The following is a 21,367-nucleotide window of genomic DNA, read 5'->3' as shown; positions in this document are numbered from 1 at the left end:
GAGAAAAGGAGGAGGAGGAGGAGAAGAAGAAGAAGAAGAAGAGAAGAAGAAGAAGAAGAAGAAGAAGAAGAAGAAGAAGAAGAAGAAGAAGAGGAGAGGAGGAGGAGGAGGAGGAGGAGGAGGAGAAGGAGGAAGAGAAAAGAAGAAGAAGAAGAAGAAGAAGAAGAAGAAGAAGAAGAAGAAGAAGAAGAAGAAGAGGAGGAGGAGGGAGGAGGAGGAGGAGGAGGAAGAAGAAGAAGAAGAAGAAGAAGAAGAAAGAAGAAGAAGAAGAAGAAGAAGAAGAAGAAGAAGAAGAAGAGAGGAGGAGGAGGAGGAGGAGGAGGAGGAGGAGGAGGAGGAGGAGGAGAAGGAGGAAGAGAAAAGAAGAAGAAGAAGAAGAAGAAGAAGAAGAAGAAGAAGAAGAAGAAGAAGAAGAAGAAGAAGAAGAAGAAGAAGAAGAAGAAGAAGAAGAAGAAGAAGAAGAAGAAGAATTCCCAGTTTACAACAGCAAAAAAAAAAAATACAAGGGTGGGAAATTGCTACAAGTTGGAAATCAGGTTGTCACCTTCATGGGTGACATTTCCAAATAAAGCTCAGCGTGTGTTCTTTATCCACAAGAGTTCCATGCTGACAGAACAGGTGTCCACGCATGTGTTCCAAACAAACCCTAACGGAAAGACGCAAGCCATTTCAAGCAATTGCAAAAAAAAAAGTATCAGTTGGAGTTAGACGTCATCATACAGGACAAGAGCAATGCCCTTCATTGAAAAGTTGGAAACCAGTCTTGTGACAGAGCCAAATATTGACAATTCTAGAGGTTCCCAATCTGTTCTACTCCTTTGTGTTCTTGATTATCCTCTTTCAAAAACCTGCAAACTTGGGATACTGCTGCGATATATGATCTTAATTGGTAAATAGGAAGGACAACACCTTTTGTGGCTAGGAAGAAATTAAACACACAAAAAAAGAGCAGGAATGCTGCAAATAAACAGTGTTGGACCTATTGAACCAAGAGTCTCAGGCCATTTAGAAGGAAAAAAACCTGGTAGGCAAAAGAAGTAGGTGGAAATCGTAGAGATTTAAACAGTGTATGCAATAAACACATTTTTCTGTGTTGAACCCCAGAGGTCTGACTCGGAGAATCCACTCTGTTTATTTAAATTTAATTTAATGTATAATTAGAAAGGGACAGTCTTCAGGAAATTAGGGCCAGTATTTCAGAAAATGGGTGAATTCTTTTTCTGATGTCATATTTCAAGATGGCATAATTTGACCTATTGATGTAGGAAAAGGGAGGGAGGGAGAGAGAGATGGAGAGGGAGAAAGAGGGAGAGGGAGATATTAAACACGCTAGTGAACAGAACAGAGCTATAATTCATGACCTGCAAAGTCAAAAAGGAAGACAGCTGAATCTCTTCATAGCAGCAAGCTGCAACATGAAATATTTAGCCTATTAGTGAAAATCTGCCGATGGACAGGGTGTGCTCATTTTTTTTCAGGTTCAATAGCTGGATATGTACAAAATGGCTTTACATAGACCCATCTGTATGCGGTCTGAAATGAGACCCCCCTCTCTTTTGTCTTTGTCCATACCCTAGTACCTTTTTGCCTTAATATTTCAGAATCTCAGCTAAGCAGCAAGGAGAGGATTACATACGCAGGTCTGAAAGATCTGGAACAGAAGACAACTGTATGAGGTCACACCAGAGAGATAAATATCACATGAGACCACATCCATTCCGCCATAAATTGCCAGCAATGGTAAGCTCCTCTCTCTCTCTCTACTCTGCATTAGAAACAGGGAGACCTGGGGATCCTCTTTGGAGGAACACCACATTGTGAAGGATTCAGACAAATGGGAATTTGTGCAAACAAGAGCATCAAAGGTTGATCTGTCAGCTAGGAAGATAGGTCTGTGAGAAGAAATGGAAAGAATGGAAAGAATGTTGATGCTTCAGATGAGAAGGCTGACGCTGGGGAATTGGGGACAATAGAATCGCACAGCTGTTCAAAATGTGCAACGAGTCTACAAGTGCTAGTAGATCAAGATTGGATTATTTCTCTCACCAGACTCTGGATCGGTCAACAACATGCTAGAACTTTTTTTTTTTTGGATCACTGATGGTTTGATGTTGGTTCAACATCAGAGGGCTACAGGCAGTCCTTGACTTATCGCCATAATTTCTGTCACTAAGTGAGACATTTGTTGAGTGGGTTTTGCCCCATATTATGACCTTTCTTGCAACAGTTGTCAAGCAAATCACTGCAGTTATTAAGTTAGGAACATGGTTGTAAAGAGAATCTGTCTTCCCCCACTGACTTTGCTTGCCAAAAGGTCACAAAGGGGGATCATGTGACCTTCGGGGACATGGCAACCATCATAAATATGAGTCAATGGCCAAGTTTCTGGATTTTGATCACATGACCACGGGGACGCTACAAAGGTCATAAGGGTGAACAACAGTCATAAGCTACTTTTTCCCAGTGCCGTTGTAACTTTGAACAGTCACTAAATCAGGGATCTTCAAGCTTGGCCCTTTTATGACTTGCGGACTTCAACTCCCAGAATTCCTCAGCCAGGCCTGGCTGAGGAATTCTGGGACTTGAAGTCCGCAAGTCATAAAAGAGCCAGGTTTGAAGACCCCCTTCCAGAATTCCTCAGCCAGGCATGCATTCTGGGAGTTGAAGTCCACAAGTCATAAAAGGGCCAAGTTTGAAGACTCCTGACTTAAATGACTCCAGCTGGAATCAGAAGATATGCACTAGATAGCAGAGAGCTGTGTAAAAATTCTGAGGCAACTTTAGAAGCCTTCTTCAGCTTCATTCGCCAATTTGTTTAGCAGTTGTCTAATACTTTTATTTATAATGTTCTTAGGCAAGATCTGTATACAAAATTTCTGGATTTGTAAATATCCATGTGACCACTAAGTGGCAGCAAAGAAACACCAGAAGCCATAATCCTCTACTAACAATAATACTAAAATAGCCAATGACATATTTATAAAATCAGTAATAACAAATTAAACAGTGTCTTTCATCCCATCTGGGGCCATGGACCCTGTTGTGACAAATCCAGAAATGTTTCTAACACATATTTTAAAGGCATGCCAAAAAGCTAAAACCTCTATGACAGGGGTCTTCAAACTTGGCCCTTTTATGACTTGTGGACTTCAACTCCCAGAATCGTGCCTGGCTGAGGAATTCTGGGAGTTGAAGTCCACAAGTCATAAAAGGGCCAGGTTTGAAGACCCCTGCACTAAATGAAAGATTGCAAGTCAAGGCCTATCTGTATTCTTATTTCAACTCTGTTCTGAAGACAGTTCTCTTTCCTCCGCTCAACGGAGGAGGAACATTTGTTTTAATCTGTGGGAAAAGCACCAATATTACGTTCTTTTCACTGTTCCACAACCATGTTTTCTTCTTCATAGCAATCTCAGGCCACTTTTTCAAATTTATTGGTTGATGGCATTGGAAATCAAATAGTCATAGCTAGGAGCTGGCACCTCCTTGGGGGCACCCAATTTAATTAATTGAAGAGCAAGTATCTCTCCTTAACCTAATCAGTGGAGGAAGCACATCAAACTATAGTATTCTTAGAGGCATATGTCTTACTCTTCTGCACCCATTAGGATCTAATGGCTAACTTATAACGCTTGTTCCTAGCAGTCCCCCAAGCTGCTTCTTAAATGGTTTTCCAGAACTATATGGAAGCTTGGAACTAGGAGGTGACAAAGTAATGTCCAACGAGTTAAAAATACAGAAAGAAACTTCGTCTATGAACAGAAAGCTCAGATTCTATTTAGTGTTAAAGGTGGACTATATACTGTAATTTACGTGAAACTGGTTTTATAGCTATGCTTTGTCTAGTTTAATGAAAAGAAGGACCAGGGGTGACAGGATAGCAGTTTTTCAGTATTTGAGGGGCTGCCACATAGAAGAAGGAGTCAAGCTTCTCCTGAGATTCAAGGTGCTGGTGATGACCTATAAAGCCCTAAATGGCATGGGCCCGGATTATCTTAGGGAGCACCTGCTGCCAGCATCAACTTCCCATCGTCCTGTGTGCTCCCATAGGGAGGGCCTCCTTAGGGTGCCGCCGGTCAGGGAATGCCGGCGGGTGATCCCCAGAGGGAGGGCATTCTCTGTGGGCGCGCCTACCCTTTGGAATGGTTTACCTGTGGAACTCCGGACTGCCCCCGACCTGCGCTCGTTTCGCAAGGACCTGAAAACTTGGCTTTTCGATCTATCTGGCCTGGACTGAGGGGGTTTTTAGTTTTAAGTTTTAACATTGTTTTATTGTTGGGCTATTAATTAATTCTTTTTAATTCTATTTTTTATCTTAATTTTATATTGTCTTTTAAATATTGTCCTGTAAACCGCCCTGAGTCCTTCAGGAATAGGGCGGTATAGAAAACTAATTAATTAATTAAATAAATAAATAAATAAATAAATAAATAAATAAATAAATAAATAAATAAATAAACCCAGTGGTGGGATTCAGCCAGTTCGCACCAGTTCGGTAGAACTGGTAGCTAATTTTTTGTTGCCCAGAATGGACTTCCGGAAACGTCATCTACACAGAGAACCGGTTGTTCACATATTTGAATCCCACCACTGAGTCAACCTGTTCTCCAAAGCACCAGAAGGCAGGACAAGAAGGAATGGATGGAAACTAATCAAGGAGAGAAACAACCTAGAACTAAGGAAACATTTCCTGAGAGTGGGAACAATTAATCAGTGGGATGGTTTGCCTTCAGAAGTTTCAGCTGCTCCATCACTGAAGGTTTTTAAGAAAAGATTGGACAGCCATTTGTCTCGAATGGTATAGGGCAGGGGTCTTCAAACTTGGCCCTTTTATAACTGGTGGTGTTGTGACCCTGGCCCCGGAGGGTGCTTTATCGTTGCATACTTACTCGGAGGATGATATGGAGGAGGAGGAAGCTGACACGAGCAACGTGCCGGAGGGGCCGAGTCCCCTGGTGAGTCAGCAAGAACTGACTGTGGCTGACATGCCTATGGACCCCAGCCAAACAGAGGAGGAAACAGAACAGCAAGCAGAGGCCGGCAGCAGTGAGGAGGAGCCCCTACTGGATGCACGAGAAAGACGTAGGATACGTCGTCAACAGCAGCAGCAACTATTGCAACACCCCAAGAGGCGTGGCCGGGAGATGTAGGGCCACACCCTATGGAGTATAAAAGGAGTGTGGCTGTGCAGGAGAGGCGTGGTGAACAATTTGTTGGCGTTTTGAGATTTGTAACGTGTCTGCCTACATCTGGGCTTGGGAGCTGCTGGCTGACTACCAAAGACTTTGGAGCATTGCCCGGTAAATTACAGAGGTGTTGTGTGATAAACACTGGGAAACAGTTGGCTGTGAGGGGACCAGCTTCTGTGTGTTCAGCCTGCATTTGGCTTCTGCTGAGCTTTTGAGCTACTCATTGGGAGGGGACAGAACAGGTGGAGGTCAACTCCCAGAATTCCTCAGCTAGGCACTCTGACTGAGGAATTCTGGGAGTTGACATCCACAAGTCATAAAAGGGCCAAGTTTGAAGACCCCTGGTATAGGGTCTCCTGCTTGAATATGGGGTTGGACAAGAAGGCCTCCAAGTTCCCTTCCAAATCTGTTATTCTGTTTCAAGTATTGTTGACCTACACTTTGTTTTGTTGGCAACTTCTTAATCCTTTGCCCCCTCATTACGGTGACATTGTCTAACTTTCTCATATCAAATTTCCAGTGATGAAGGGATTTCTTTTAACTAGGTTTACCCATAGATATGTTCTGCCACCAGCTTACACAACCATGTTTCACATCCTGCAAAAAAAAAAGAGGGAGGAGGTTTTTGTTACCTGAGCTCCCTGGAGCAGCTGAACGTAGAGTTTTTCAAGTCTTGGATAGCTACTCCAGAAGACTCTTATTCTTAATGCAAGACTGACGTTCAGTTAACGGCACTCAACGAAGAAACAGTGCCTGGCTGATGCGGTTCACACATTCGTTTGTACTGTCTCATTAGGCATCCACAGAAGAAGAAAGAAAAAAGGTGATTTAGAGAGGTTTATGCATTGTAGATCAAATTGCATATGTTAAAAGATTCGGCGACAGCTGAGTTTAATTGAGCCACTGTGATGTTCTGAGGACACATCCCTTGTCCACAGAATCACTGCTGACTCTCCAATGATGGAGAGGGAAACCACATTGCTGACGGCCAAACCCAGAAGTTTGGTGGCTCTTATGAAGTCTTTATTTCAGTGGGGTCCTTGGTGCTCTGTGAGCTGGGTGGTTTTTGCTACAGACGTGTCATTTTACCAGTACTGATGATGTTACCTAGCTTGGTAATGAAATGTCCGATAGCCATAAAGGAAAAGGAACACGTGTCTTCAAATGGGTCTTCACTCGTGGCAATTTCTGTACTTTAGTACAGAGGTCCCCAACCTCTTGGGCACCAGGGACTGGTTGCATGGATAAAGTTTTTCCCATGGACTGGAGAGTGTATGATTGTGTGTGCTGCCTGCATCCCATGGATGGGGCTTTGCTTGTTTGTGCGGACCGGTTGCTGGCATGCCGCGGCCCAGTACCAATCCACAGACCAGGGGTTGGGGACCCTCGCTTTAGTATACAGGTAGTCCTCGACTGACAACAGTTCATTTAGTGACTGTTCAAAGTTACAACGGCATTAAAAAAAGAGGCTTAGGACCGGGAGGCCAATTCAGCATCTCCACAGCCACATGATCAAAATTCAGATGCTTGGCCACCGACTCATACTTATGATGGTTGCAGTGCCCCAGGGTCATGTGATCCCCTTTTATGACCTTCTGACAAAAGCAAAGTCAATGAGGAAGCCGGATCCACTTAACAACCATTTCACTAACTTAACAATTGCAGTCATTCGCTTAACAGCTGTGTCAAGAAAGGTCGTAAAAAGGGTCCAAAATTCACTGAACAAATGTCTCACTTAGCAACAGAAATGTTGGGCTAGGTTGAGGTCATAAGTCGAGGACTATGTGTAAATGGTTTTCAGATGTCATATTTCAAAATGGCTTCCTTTTTGTAAAATAGAAATAGCATTTAGGCTTATACTGTATACCACCTCACAGCATTTTACAGCACACTCTAGGCAGTTTACAAAAGCATTATTTGCCTCTTGCCCCCAACAATCTGGGTCTTGGGTTTTACCAAGCTCAGAAGGATGGAAGGCTGAGTCAACTATGAGCCCAGACAGGATCAAACTCCAAGCAGTGGGCAGAGTTAGCCTGTAATTCTGCACTTTAACCACTGCGCCACCCTAATCAATGTATATTATTATTTCCTGAGAAAAGGGTCAGACTCTGACCAAAAAAAAAATGTTAACAGAAGGCAGTGTGAGGAATAATTCTCATGAGGCTTTTTTTTAGATTAGGAAAGTCAAGAAGGATTTTGAAAAAGGTGAATAACAGAAAACAGAGTCATTGCTATTACAAACTCTGTTTCCTGTCTCTAGGAAACAAGGGCATAAAGATCACAAAAGAAATTTTTGAAGAAATTCTCAAGTTGCCCGAGAACAAGGCAGAATAGCTGAAATATTTTATGAGAGGGCAGGAAAAATAGTGGGAAATTGAATGTCAGTTTGACACCAGAAATGGCAGCTTGGTTCAAGACTGGATTAACAACAAAACGTTGGGCGTCCCTTCTCTGCTCATGATATTCTAGAAGAAAAGAGTTATCGCCTGATCCTATTACATCATTCTTAGTTATTCATCAGTTAAAAGACACATTTATTAAATAAAGTTATTCACAAGCCTCAATGGAAAAACACAGAATGTGTTAACTTTTTAGAGTGAACATGTCAGGGTAGATGACAGAATATGATGGCATATTTTATGAAATGGTTGAAAGTAAACCATCATAACTGTTTAATATAATACACCATTTCCATTTTGGTTTTTTTTTAAAAAAAAGCTTCATTCCTGGTTCATAATATTTCCAGTATGGAGTATCTTAACTGTTCTTTTGTTCTGCATAAAACAATCTGGAAGCTCATTGGCGTTGTTCCGATGCTTCTGACAACTGCTTAATGATACATTTTCAACCCTAATTTAAGATTGCATCTTGAAAGCAAATTGATTAAGTTTTCACGATTGCCAGTTTCAAAACTAGCAATTAACAGTGTTGGCCCACTGTATTATTATTATTATTTTTAGCATCATCTAAAACTACACGTTAAGCTGGTGTTGCGGGGGGGGGGGCGGAATACAAAAATGTTGTAGGATTCTTGTTTTTCCATTTTCATGGCGGCATAATTTGAAGGACCCATTTAGACAGCACATCTTGAAAAGCTTTGGGGTGGGAGGGGTTTTTTTTGATAGGGAGGGGTTATATTCTGTCATAAATACATTGCCGTAAAAAGCACCACTATTATGATATACATCTTACATGAATCCATTGACAGGAATATTAGTTTGGTATGATTATAATGAAAGGCCTGTCCAACTTCATTTCAAATTGTGTTAGCAATTATACAGTGTCTGTCAGCTGAAAGATGTGACAAAGATGGCACGGCCTTCCGTATTCAAAACAGAATCAAAACTAATGAATGCCCCACATTTCCTGCTTATTTTTGATGGATGTTTTATTTGCTCAGTGTCAATCTCTTCACCTTTCTTCCCCTTTATAACAAGCTGGAAGAAGTGTCTTCTCAGGCAGCATAAGTGGCTTGGAGCTTCTGCCTTCTACTAGTACATCTTCTAAGTCAGGAAATTCACAGAGCAATGAGATTTTGGCTGCTTCAGTGCAGTTGGCTGCTGCACCGCTGTTGGGCTGCTGCTGTGGTCACGTCATCTTCATTTTTAACACTCTGTGACAGTTTCCCAGTCACTCCAGCAATCCCTTTGTCCCTTCCCGACCAGCAGCAGCCACTTGAAGGGAAGGGGAGGGGAGGGGAGGGGAGGGGAGGGGAAGGGGTTGCCAATGTTCCTGCTAGATTCTCACAAGGAAACTCAATGGGGAAACCAAGATGGAAGTTGTTCCTGCTCTCACTGCTTTTTTGCCCTTGGTCATTCTGTTTCTCTGTTTAGATAAGGAAATATTTCTGAAAAGCTGACCCAAAAGGGCATGGGTTACCATGTGTGTGTGTGTGTGTGTGTGTGTGTGTGTGTGTGTGTTTATTGTACATGGTGTGATACATGTATTAGTGAACACTTTGTATATGTCCATGGGAATAAATTAATTTCATAAATGGGTTGCTCTACTTTAGAGGCAATTAATTTAATTAATAAATGAATAATAAAGTATGGATTAAATATTACATCGTCATTAATTAACTTGGGATTTTCTGGCTGTGTGGCTTCTGACAAGTGTATAGGTATATACACATGTAGACAGGGCTTTTTTTCTCATAGAACGCCCAGAACACAGTTCCGGCACCTTTTTTGGATGGAACCTTGTAGGGTAGGCAAGGCGGGTTGTATGACATGTGTACGTTCTGGCACCTTTTTCTTTTACAAAAAAAGCACTGCATGTAGATATGTGTAACACATGCTCACATTTATTAGGGAAGGGAAATTTTTCAGGATTGGGTTCAGCTGGAGTTAGCGATAAGGTAAAGAAGCAGGGAACTGGACAAAATATTTGTCTACCTTTATAATTCAGAGAGCATTCAGTCAGATTCCTGGTTGAATATTGTATTTATTTTTCAAGGTTTTTTATGTTTAATAGAACCACTATTATAAGGCTAAGAATATGAAAATTAGGATTTGGCTTCATTTATTTTCCTTCCACACAATGGGTGGTGGCTGACGGCATTTACAATGACCCACTTTTCCTGGTTAGAAAATCATATTGTATTTTAATTGTATTTAGACAATATCTTTTCTTCTTATGGTTACAAACAAGAACCAACAGGGCAATTGAGTTTTGAACAAAGGAGATGATCATCTTTAAGAGGTGTATGTGTAAATCGAACAATAAATGTCTACTTCAGCTTGTTACAAATCAGTGAGCAATGAGGGTTAGATAAGTACGTGTCAAAGAAGGCAAGGCCCCCTGTAGGTTATTGACACGGAGGAAGGAAAGTCAGAAAAAAAAATGAGTGTTCTTGAACCAAAGCAGTTTCCAGCAATGGAAAATATCCTTGCCAACGTGACAAAAGACACAGAATCCCACAAGAAGAATTAAGGATCCGGTGTTTCCCCCGCACAAGACTCCAACTGACCAGCAATCTGATGATAAATCGTCAATATTAATTTACTGTAGCAATATTTCAAAAGATTATAGTGACTATATCAAAACCAAGGGGAAAGCTGTTCTATTTAATAGGGCTGTGCAAAGTATTTAAAGGGGTGTTTTGCAATCCTGGTTGGGGCAAGCGAATCAAAATGTGGAGGCGATCATATCATCATCTGGAAGGATCAAAGCCAAATGCTCTGAAGGATTTCCTGGGGGGGGGAACTGCCTTTGTGATGTGGGGCATGACCACTTTGCTTTGCCAACATTCACAGTAGGAGTTTTATTTGTGCATTACTTGAGGAAGCTTTGTAAAAAAAAAAAAGCACATTGAGCCTCAAAGTTTTGAGAAAGGTGGTTTTAGCTTCATCTGCTCCATGAAGCCACCTTCAAATGCTCTACACGCTCTGTTGAATAACAGAGTTGGAGGGGACCTTAGAGGTCTCCTAGTCCAACCCCTTGCTCAAACAGAAGCGCCTATACCGTTTTGGTTGTCCAATCTCTTCTTAAATCCTCCAGTGATGAAGCACTCACAACTTCTTGAGACAGCCTGTTCCACTGGTTAATTGTTCTCATTGTCATGATTTTTTTTTCTTAGTGTTTTGTTGGATTTCTCCTTGATTAATTACTATCAACTGCTTCTTGGCATGGGTCCGGGTTACTTACGGGAGCACCTGCGGCCGGCATCAACTTCCCTTCATCCAGTGCGCTCCCACAGAGAGGGCCTCCTTAGGGTGCCGTCGGTCAAAGAGTGTCGACTGGCGGCCCCCAGGGGGAGGGCGTTCTCTGTGGGCGCGCCAGACCTGTGGAACCGTTTACCGGTGGAGCTCTGGATGGCTCCCGACCTTCGCTCCTTCCGACGTGACCTAAAAACATATTTATTTGAACAAGCCGGCCTGGTCTGATGGGTTTAGGGGTATTTTAATGTTATTGTATTAATTGTATTGAATTGGGCTGTAATATTTAATATTTTTTTAATTTTTGTATGTTGTATTTTATTGTATTGCCCTGTACACCGCCCTGAGTCCTTCGGGAGAAGGGCAGTCTAGAAATTAAATTATTATTATTATTATTATTATTATTATTATTATTATTATTATTATTATTATTATTATTATTATTATTATTATTATTATTATTATTATCATCATCATCATCATCATTATTATTATTATTATTATTATTATTATTATTATTATTATTATTATTATTATTGTCCTGCCTTCAGGTCTTTTGGGGAATAGTTTGACCCACTCTTTTCTGTAACAACCCCTCAAACGTTTGAACACTGCTATCAGGTCACCCCTAGTCCTTCTCTTTGTTAGACTAGACAATTCCCGCAACTGTTCTTCATAGGTTTTAGCTTCCAGCCCCCTAGTCATCTCTGTTGCTCTTCTCTGCACTCTTTCCAGATTTTCAACATCTTTTTTATATTGTGGTGACCAAAACTGGATGCAGTATTCCAAGTGTGGCCTTACCAAGGCATTGTAAAGTGGTACTAAGACTTCACATATCTTGATTCTATCCCTCTGTTAATGCAGTTAGGATTGCATTGGCTTTTGCAACTGAGCATATTGTTGGCTCACATTTAAGTGGTTGTTTACTAGGACTCTTAGATCCCTCATTTAGTTACCACTATTATTTAAGTGCCCCAATTGATGATAGCAATCCTCGCTGACCTTGAACCACAAGCTAGGTCAGATCTGGCCAGGGAGTCCAAAGTGGTCACCATTTTAATGTCTGTCACATATACTGAAGGAAATAAAAGGGGAAAGCTTTGATTTCCCAACATGGTCTATTATTGTGATGCCAGCAACTAACTCTGTGACACTCCTGGTTAATATTTTGATGAGAATCCGCCAGAAAATTCCAGATCTAAAGATTAGACTGGGAAGCCAATACCACAAACTAGAAGAAGTCAGTGGCAAGTCACTTCTGCATTGCTGTCAAGAAAATTATGGGGCCATTTCCATGAAAGTATCAGGAATTGAGTATGACAGGAATTGTATTATTTAAGCAGCTGAGTAGGAAATCACTTAAATATATGACAGCCCACCAAAAGACTATGTCATAAATAAATAAGAAGCAATCTAAAATAAAAATTGGGGGAAACAGATGTTGAAGACTAGCTGGTGGAAGAAATTATTAAAGATGAACTATAATTCTAGTTGCTAGTCACGTTTGTCAAGATACGTGCACAAACAGACACACACACACACATACAAACACACACCAGAATTCTTCACCCATCTGCCAGACATTTAAAGTTGTTTATTGCTCCTGCTGTGGTATATTTTTTATATTATTCTTTTCAACAATCAGTTGCCAATTCATGAGCATAAATTGAAAAGGAAAAAGTACGCTGAAGAGAAATAAATTAAATGAAGTTTGCCCCTTATCAGCTGTCGGAATGTTGTGTGACTTCTTTTGGTTTTATCTCATGTGAAAGTAAATCTGTGCATTTTGGCTCAGTTAAGTTTCTCTTTTTTTAATATCACATTTATTTCAGCCCATTTCCCCAACATGTTAGTCAATCACTTCTAAAAAACAGCAATTCATTTCTCCACAGGGGGGAAAAAAAGGTATAAGATAGGCAGCATATCTGTTCCTGGAAACTCATGGAGCAGCCTGTAATTTTTTTCCTTAGCTACACCAAATGATTTAGAAGAGTCCACTGCAAATTGTCCCAAAGATGCTTTTCAAAAGACAACTGGCCTTTCTTGGGGTTTTTTTTTTCCTTGAAAATCTTTCACTTCTCATCTAAAAAGCTTCTTCAGTTCTGACTGAATGGTGGGAATCAAAGGGGAAAAAATCAAGAGAATCCAGTTGTATTTTGAAAAGCATCTTTGGGACAACCGTGACTTGAATGATTGAGAGTCTCCATAGGTATTCAGTCCGCTGCAAACAACCCTGATAGATCACAATTTAATCAGCCCAGTTTAAAAACATAAATAAGGGAAAATTATCTTAAACGGCAAAGTCTGTTTCTGTTGGCTTTACCTCTGCAGTTTTCTCAGCAACAATACATAAAAAATCTAGCTGGTATGTGTGGATAGCTCTCATTCAGGCCCAACTTTTATTGAGCTTCAGAACCCATGCAAGGTTAATTCAACACTGCCACCAACTTGAGTCTTTAATGATGGAAACCTGTTCGGAGGAAAGAAAAGCTGGCATTGTGAATAGATTAAAAATGCTTTCCGTCAGACGCTATTAAGATCAGAAAAGAAAAAGCACTGGAATTCTGGAAAGATTTTGATTGCCAGTAGGGTAGTGTAGTTGAATCTTGAAAGCCTACTAAACTTATACCTATTAAGGTGGAGTTAGTCTGAGTCTTCGTCTCATCAGACCAGCCCCAACGTAGGGTAAAGATAAAGGTAAAGGTTCCCCCGCACATGCGTGCTAGTCGTTTCCGACTCTAGGGGCCGGTGCTCATCTCCGTTTCAAAGCCGAAGAGCCAGCGCTTGTCCGAGGACGTCTCCGTGGTCATGTGGCCGGCATGACTAGACGCCAAAGGCGCACGGAACGCTGTTACCTTCCCACCATAGTGGTCCCTATTTTTCTACTTGCGTTTTTACGTGCTTTCGAACTGCTAGGTTGGCAGAAGCCCCAACGTACTCCCTAGGAAAGAATGACCCTTGACTCCACAGGTAATGATGATGATGATGATGATGATGATGATGATGATGTTGGAAGGGAGCTTGGAGGTCTTCTAGTCTATTTATTTATTTTATTTATTTATTTAGTTACATTTATATACCGCCCTATTCCCTGAGGACTCAGGGCGGTTTACAGGAAATTAAAAAATCCACCATACAAAAGTTAAAAAACCAAATTAAAAAATATAAAATTGACCCTGTATACTTAAAACCCCAATTAAAAATTTCTCCTCAGCCTGGGTCCGAGAGCTCAAAGAGCCAGGTCTTCAGGCCCCGGCGGAATGATCGGAGGTCGGGGGCAGTCCTCAGCTCCACCGGCAGCTGGTTCCAGAGGGCAGGCGCTCCCACTGAGAAGGCCCTATCCCTGGGTGTCACCCGCCGGCAATCTCTCACCGGCGGAACCCTGAGCAGACCCTCCCTGTGGGAGCGCACTGGAAACCCTATATCATTTCAGACTGGTGGCTGTCCAGTCTCTTCTTAAAAATTTCCAGTGTTGGAGCATTCACAACTTCTGGTTGTTCCACTGATTAATTGTTCTCACTGTAAGGAAATTTCTCCTTAGATCTAGGTTGCTTCTCTCTTTGGTTAGTTTCCATCTGTCGCTTCTTGTCCTGCCTTCAGGTGCTTTGGAGAATAGCTTGACTCCCTCTTCTTTGGGGCAGCCCCTGAGATATTGGAACACTGCTATCATGTCCCCCCTCGTCCTTTTCTTCATTACACTGGACATACCCAATTCCAGCAACCGTTCTTTATGTGTTCTAGCCTCCAATCCCCTAATCATCTTTGTTGCTCTTCTCTGTGCTCTTTCTAGAGTCTCAACATCTTTTTTACATGGTGGTGACCAAAACTGGATGCAGTGTTCCAAGTGTGGACTTACCAAGGCATTGTAAATAGAGGAAAGGTACTTTTACTAGAGATGTTGAGTGCAACGTGAGTGAGGCAAGTCTAAAGAAAAATCACATGAAAATCATATACTGAAAGCAATTCTCAGTGTCCAAAATCCTCTCCCGGGGGACAGCAGTCCAATCAGGTCCTGCTCCAATGTTTTGGGAACCTGGTGCCCACAGTGCCACAGCAAATGCCTTTCCCAGGGCCGGTGTCCTTGAAGGCAGGAAGATGGCCCAGTTTAGCACCTCAGGTTCCTGTCATTGTCCATACTTCTCAATTTCACACAGGATTCCTTCACCCCTCCAGCACTCTTCCCCTCCACACACACACAGAGTGCCTCCTCTCCTCTGATTATGGCCGTTGCTAGTGATAGGAATAAGTGAAAAGTCTTCAAAATTTAATATTGAAAGAGAAATTTAAAATTGAATTTGCTGCAGTGGAAACTTACTGAGTGGAGAAACAAGCAACAAACTAAGCAACTGTAATGGATGGGAAACAGGAAAGGATAGCATAAAAGGAGGATGTAAAATAAATACGTAGACCAGATGTGTCAAACACAAGGCCCAGGGGCCGGATCCGGCCCATGAAGTGGATTCATGCGGCCCGTGAAGCCATCCTGGAAACAAGTGAGGGAACGGCCCCCACTGCCTTGGCCCTGGCCCAGAGACCCTCCTCCTGCCAGAGACCCTCAGATCTGTCCCACTCCTGCCCAGGCCCCCATAGGCACCCTTGATGCGAACGATGTAGAGCTGGCCACGCCCACCCAGTAGGCCATACGCGCTCTAGCCACGCCCACCCAGTAGGCCACGCCCACCCAGGCCATACTCACCCGGCCCCCTGAGGGCAACCGCAATGCTGATGCGGCCCTCAATGAAATTGAGTTTGACACCCCTGACGTAGACAAAAATTATCTGGGTCTTCAGAATGGGAAAAGGAGCTGTAAGAGAAAATAACTAGCAAAACAGGAAAAAACCTATTTTTCTAAGAAGTCATAAAAAAAGGAGGGCCAGAACTCAGGCAACTGAGCATGTGCAATTAGTTGATTAATATTAACTGACACACGTTGCATAAATTATCTTCTAATTTTAATGTACATGTGGTGTATGATTTAGTATGTGTCAGGAAATATGTAGGAGGCGGTCAGAAAGAACGCAACCTCATAGTACCTCAGACAGTGTGAAAAGAGGAGGGATGTGACGGCCAGCGCTTCTCCGAGGACGTCTCCGTGGTCATGGGGCCAGCATGACTAGATGCCAAAGGCGCACGGAATGCTGTTACCTTCCCACCGTAGTGGTCCCTATTTTTCTACTTGCATTTTTACGTGCTTTCGAACTGCTAGGTTGGCAGAAGCTGGGACGAGTAACAGGCGCTCACTCTGCTACGCTGCACTCGGGATTAATAAAATATATATTTGTAATGACCTTGTGTGTATTCCAGCACATATATAATCTTGTAACACTATAAATAAACCTGAAGCAGCAGATCCTTCTCATTTTCCCTCTTCCTCCTCCTCCTCCTCTTTCTTTTTCTTCTCCTCTTTTTCTTCTCCTCTGAAATTATTTAATATTGGTGACAGTAAGAACAAAAAACTGCCCAGCAAAGGCAGTTGATGGTAACCCACAGCTGATCTCATATAAAAACCTGAACAGCTATTTGTATTCAGAACAAGTTCATCAACAACTTCTGATTTGGAAATTTGCTTATTTTGTTTTCCATTCTCCGGATGAGATGAAACAGGAAAACAACAATCTACAACTCACTACAAAACCAGAAGCCCTTAATAATCTGCAAAGCATCTAGAACACAACTGCAGCAAAAGTTCAAACATCTTCTAAATGCCAAAGACAAACAGTGCAAGGGTTGGCATTTGCTATCTCTGTTTTAGAATAGATTTGGGCAGATTGATTTTGATGTGCCAATTAAACAACAAGTGCTTAGAGGTTTTGTGCTGTGGGTTAAAAAGCATTTCCAATTAGAAAGCTCAAATCAATGAAGAAGTCAACCAACAGTGGTATGAATAGTCTACGTAAGAGCCATTCTGGCTACAAGATTTGATATCTTTCTCATCAAGGATGAACTTTCCCGTAAGAATGAGCAAAAAAACTGGATGTGTGTTTTCAAGGAAGGAAAAGGGGGGGTTGGAAATGGTGACTTTTACAGCCATGAAGGCAATGTTTGAAGAAATTGGCTTAGGAAAATCTCTTTTCCTACTTCTTCTCATTTTTCTTAAATCTTGGCCACATAAGTATGGAACTCATTACTGAATTCAGATGTCACAATAGCTGGTTTGGTTTTGGGCTTTCCTTAATGGGGCAAAGGGACGCGGTGGCTCAGTGGGTTAAGACGCTGAACTTGTCGATCAGAAGGTTGGCAGTTTGGTGGGTCGAATCCCGAGTGCCGCGTAGCAGAGTGAGCACCTGTTACTCATACCGGCTTCTGCCAACCTAGCAGTTCGAAAGCACGTAAACATGCAAGTAGAAAAATAGGGACCACTACGGTGGGAAGGTAACAGCGTTCCGTGCACCTTTGGCATCTAGTCATGCCAGCCACATGACCACGGAGACGTCCTCGGACAAGCGCTGGCTCTTCGGCTTTGAAACAGAGATGAGCACCGGCCCCTAGAGTCAGAAACGACTAGCACGCATGTGCGGGGGAACCTTTACCTTTACCTAATGGGGCAAACAATCCATCTGGCTAGTTTCGACCAGGGCTCACCAAACTTGGCAACTTTCAGATTTGTGGACTTCAGCTCTCCAAACTCCTCAGCAAGTTTGGAGAACCCTGGTTTAGATCAGCATGTTCTAAGAAAATGGGTTAATTCCACAGCCAGGTTTTAAGAAGCTAACTGACTGATAAGAAAGGAAAGTAAAGACACCTCTAACAGAAGATCGAGTGGCTGGCACAAGAAAAATGAGTGCAAAATGAGAGAGAGCCAAGGAGGCATTTGAAGCTGCATAAGCTACTGTATTTCTCCTTCCATTCCAGGTAGTTCTCAATTTGCAACCATTCATTTAGTGACTGAAGTTACAATGTCACTGAAAAAAATGATTTACGGCCATTTTTCATACTTTCACACTTATTGCTGAAATCCTTTGGTCACCTGATCAAAAATGGCATGTATGTACAATGTGTCCAACTAGCTTCTAACAAGCGAAGTGAATGGGGGAAGCTGGATTTGCTTAATGACAACAAATCTCCCATGGTTGGTAAGAGGGGTTTTTTTAGAGGGAGGGGGGAGATTAGATCACCATCACCACCCCAAAAAACATTTACCAAGAGTACAGGACTCAATTAATCTTTCTGTACCAGGACACGGTGAGTTTTGCAGTTTATGAGAAAAGACGTAGGACAGGGATCTTCAAACTTGGCCCTTTTATGACTTGTGGACTTCAACTCCCAGAATTCCTCATCCAGGCACGCTGGCTGAGGAATTCTGGGAGTTGAAGTCCACAAGTCATAAAAGGGCCAGGTTTGAAGACCCCTGACTTAGGAAAATACTACTCATGCTGAAAAAAAAATATCTTCATAATAACAACAAAAACGAAGGATATAACTGCCAGGAGTACATGCTACACCAGGGTATCCATAGGATATGGTCAAAAAAGTCAAGATGGTGGACATCATGATGGTGAGATCAAAATGCTACCTTTATTGTGTCTGTGTGTGCATCCCACATCTTAATTTTTGATCAGAATCTGAGGATACCCCAACTTGATGGCAAAGTCTATCATGAATAAGTTGATAAGGCTTTGATTTCTACAGAAGAGGCAAAAGTAATTTGCAATTTACTATTTTTTCCATAGAAAACATCTTCAGTCCTGGTGTTTAGAAATGGATGGATCAAGAAGTAACATTTTTGAAAAGCAAGCAAAGTCATTGAGAAAGTGATCGATTAGTGCAATTTCACCTTCAACATTTCTCACCCTACCTGAAGATTTGGCTTCCTTTTTTAAAAAAAATGCCTCCTTCTCTTAACATCTAGTTTTTCAACATCACCATAAGAAGCATTTATAAAATCACATTGAAATAGCCAAGGCGCCAAATCAAAGCTACATCAAAGAGGCACTAAATAGACAATTCCTGAAGAAGGAGGACAAAGAAGGAACAGTGACAACGGTGCTGAAAGCAGTTATTATATGCGATTTTTATTTTATATTGATCAGAGAAGACCTCTGCACTTGCCACCTTTTATATCAGTCCAATACCAAGTGTAGTAAACTCTGACCGTGAAGCCACCAATGCATTCTCATGATTTTCCATTTGATATCTAGATCAAGAGTAACTTTCATAGTTCATTAAAAAAGGTAAAGGTAAAGGTTCCCCCGCACATGCGTGCTAGTCGTTTCCGACTCTAGGGGGCGGTGCTCATCTCCGTTTCAAAGCCGAAGAGCCAGCGCTTGTCCAAGGACATCTCTGTGGTCATGTGGCCAGCATGACTAGATGCCAAAGGCGCACGGAATGCTGTTACCTTCCCACCGTACTGGTCCCTATTTTTCTACTTGCATTTTTACGTGCTTTCGAACTGCTAGGTTGGCAGAAGCTGGGACGAGTAACAGGCGCTCACTCTGCTACGCGGCACTCGGGATTCGACCCGCAAAACTGCTGACCTTCTGATCGACAAGCTCAGCATCCTAACCCACTGAGCCACCGCATCCCTCTCATAGTTCATTGCTAGCTAGTAATTCCATCAAGATATGATATGTCTTCCTTATGGAGTTGTTATCCTCTCGATAAGATTTCAAGGAATAGCACGAAGTTAGCAAAATCTTCCACCAGATCTCTACCTGATCATCTTCCGTTGAGTGTTATCATGTGTCATTTTCACTTTTCTCCTTCTCCATTCTTGTCTCCATCTTTGCTATGATCTTTGGGCTAAATCTGAAAGAATTGGCCTAACCCCTCAATAATATTTCCTAAGAAGGATTTGCTCTATTCAGTCACAGATCCCAAGGAACATTGGGTCCTTTCTTATTTACTCGCAGAGCAAAGATTAGGGAGAAAACAAAGAAAACTACTACCCAATTATTTGCACCAGGTCTTGCTGATCTAGAGACTTTCCAGTACCTGCCAATCACTAGAACTCATTTTACATACAGTTTCTTCGGTGCCTGGAGAGGACTGCAAGGACTTTCATTAAATTACAACCCTGTCTTGGATCCTCTTGAGATCCTTGTTTCAAACCCCTGACAATAGATTGCATCGTGCTCTCAACAGCTCCTCAACCTTTTTGCTTTCATTACCAAAAGTGCTTATTTACATTTGCACATAACACACCCCCAGCATAAGGGAAGGTACGTTGAAAATAAAAAATGTCACGAGGTAATTAACTGAAAGGTCAGGTTTAATTACAGACTAGTTGTTTGCAGTTGAAACTCCCTAATTACCGTGACTATGTCAAAAAAGAAAAAAAGAAAACAAAAGAAAATACCTCCACATGTTCCTGGAACTGTTTGAAGTATTTTCCTTTGGCACCCTTTACCTTTCAATATATTTGATATCTTTTGTTCATCGACAGTGTATATTTTGACAAGTGTTTTCTTACAGTACTAAAAAAAAATATCAAAACAGGGAATTAATGAATACAGTATCACCCGGCACAGCTTCAGAGATTCTGGGCCTGCCGTGTTAATTACTTTCATAGAATCAAAATGTAGCTAATTATATTATGGTTTTATAAAGCACACTATAATTTTGGTGGGGTGACCCAAGGAATCCTAAGATTTGGGCCCGTGAATCCTGGGTCTATAGATTTCTTTGTTTGCATTTCAAAGACGCTAGGCCCTAGACGCAGGCATGTCAAACTCGCGATGTCACATGACGTGACACGACATACCGTGACTTTTTCCCCATTGCCAGCAATGGGGTAGGTGCAGTTTCGGCATGACGCATCCAGCCTGCGGGCCAGCAGTTTCACATGCCTGCCTTAAGAGTCTTTGGATTTGGTAGCCTACAAATTGAAATACAAAGAAATAAACAGACCAGGGATTCACAGGCCTAAAATTTAGGATTCCTTGGGTCACCCCACCCAAATTATGGTGTGCTTTATAAAAGTAAAGGTAAAGGTAAAGGTTCCCCCACACATGCATACTAGTCATTTCCAACTCTAGGGGCCAGTGCTCATCTCTGTTTCAAAGCCGAAGAGCCAGCGCTTGTCCGAGGACGTCTCCGTGGTCATGTGGCCGGCATGACTAGATGCCAAAGGCACACGGAACGCTGTTACCTTCCCACCGTAGTGGTCCCTATTTTTCTAGTTGCATTTTTATGTGCTTTCGAACTGCTAGGTTGGCAGAAGCTGGGACAAGTAACAGGCGCTCACACAGTTACGCGGCACTCAGGATTCGACCCGCCAAACTGCCGACCTTCTGATCAACAAGCTCAGCGTCCTAACCCACTGAGCTACCGCATCCCTTGTGTTTTATAAAACCATAATATAATTAGCTACATTTTGATTCTATGAAAGCAATTAGTACGGCAGAAGCATCTGGACACCAAGCTAGAAACAAGGATACTGCAAGTTCTATTCCCGCCTTGGGTTGTTGTAGGGAAAATAGGGGTAGAATGATGTATTAGGTATGTTAGTTGAAGGGAAGGGAAGGGAAGGGAAGGAAGGAAGGAAGGAAGGAAGGAAGGAAGGAAGGAAGGAAGGAAGGAAGG

This window comes from Vipera berus (genome assembly GCF_964194415.1).
Source record: "Vipera berus genome assembly, chromosome: 7".
In the NCBI taxonomy this organism is placed as follows: Eukaryota; Metazoa; Chordata; class Lepidosauria; order Squamata; family Viperidae; genus Vipera; species Vipera berus.
This window is presented reverse-complemented; position numbering follows the sequence as displayed.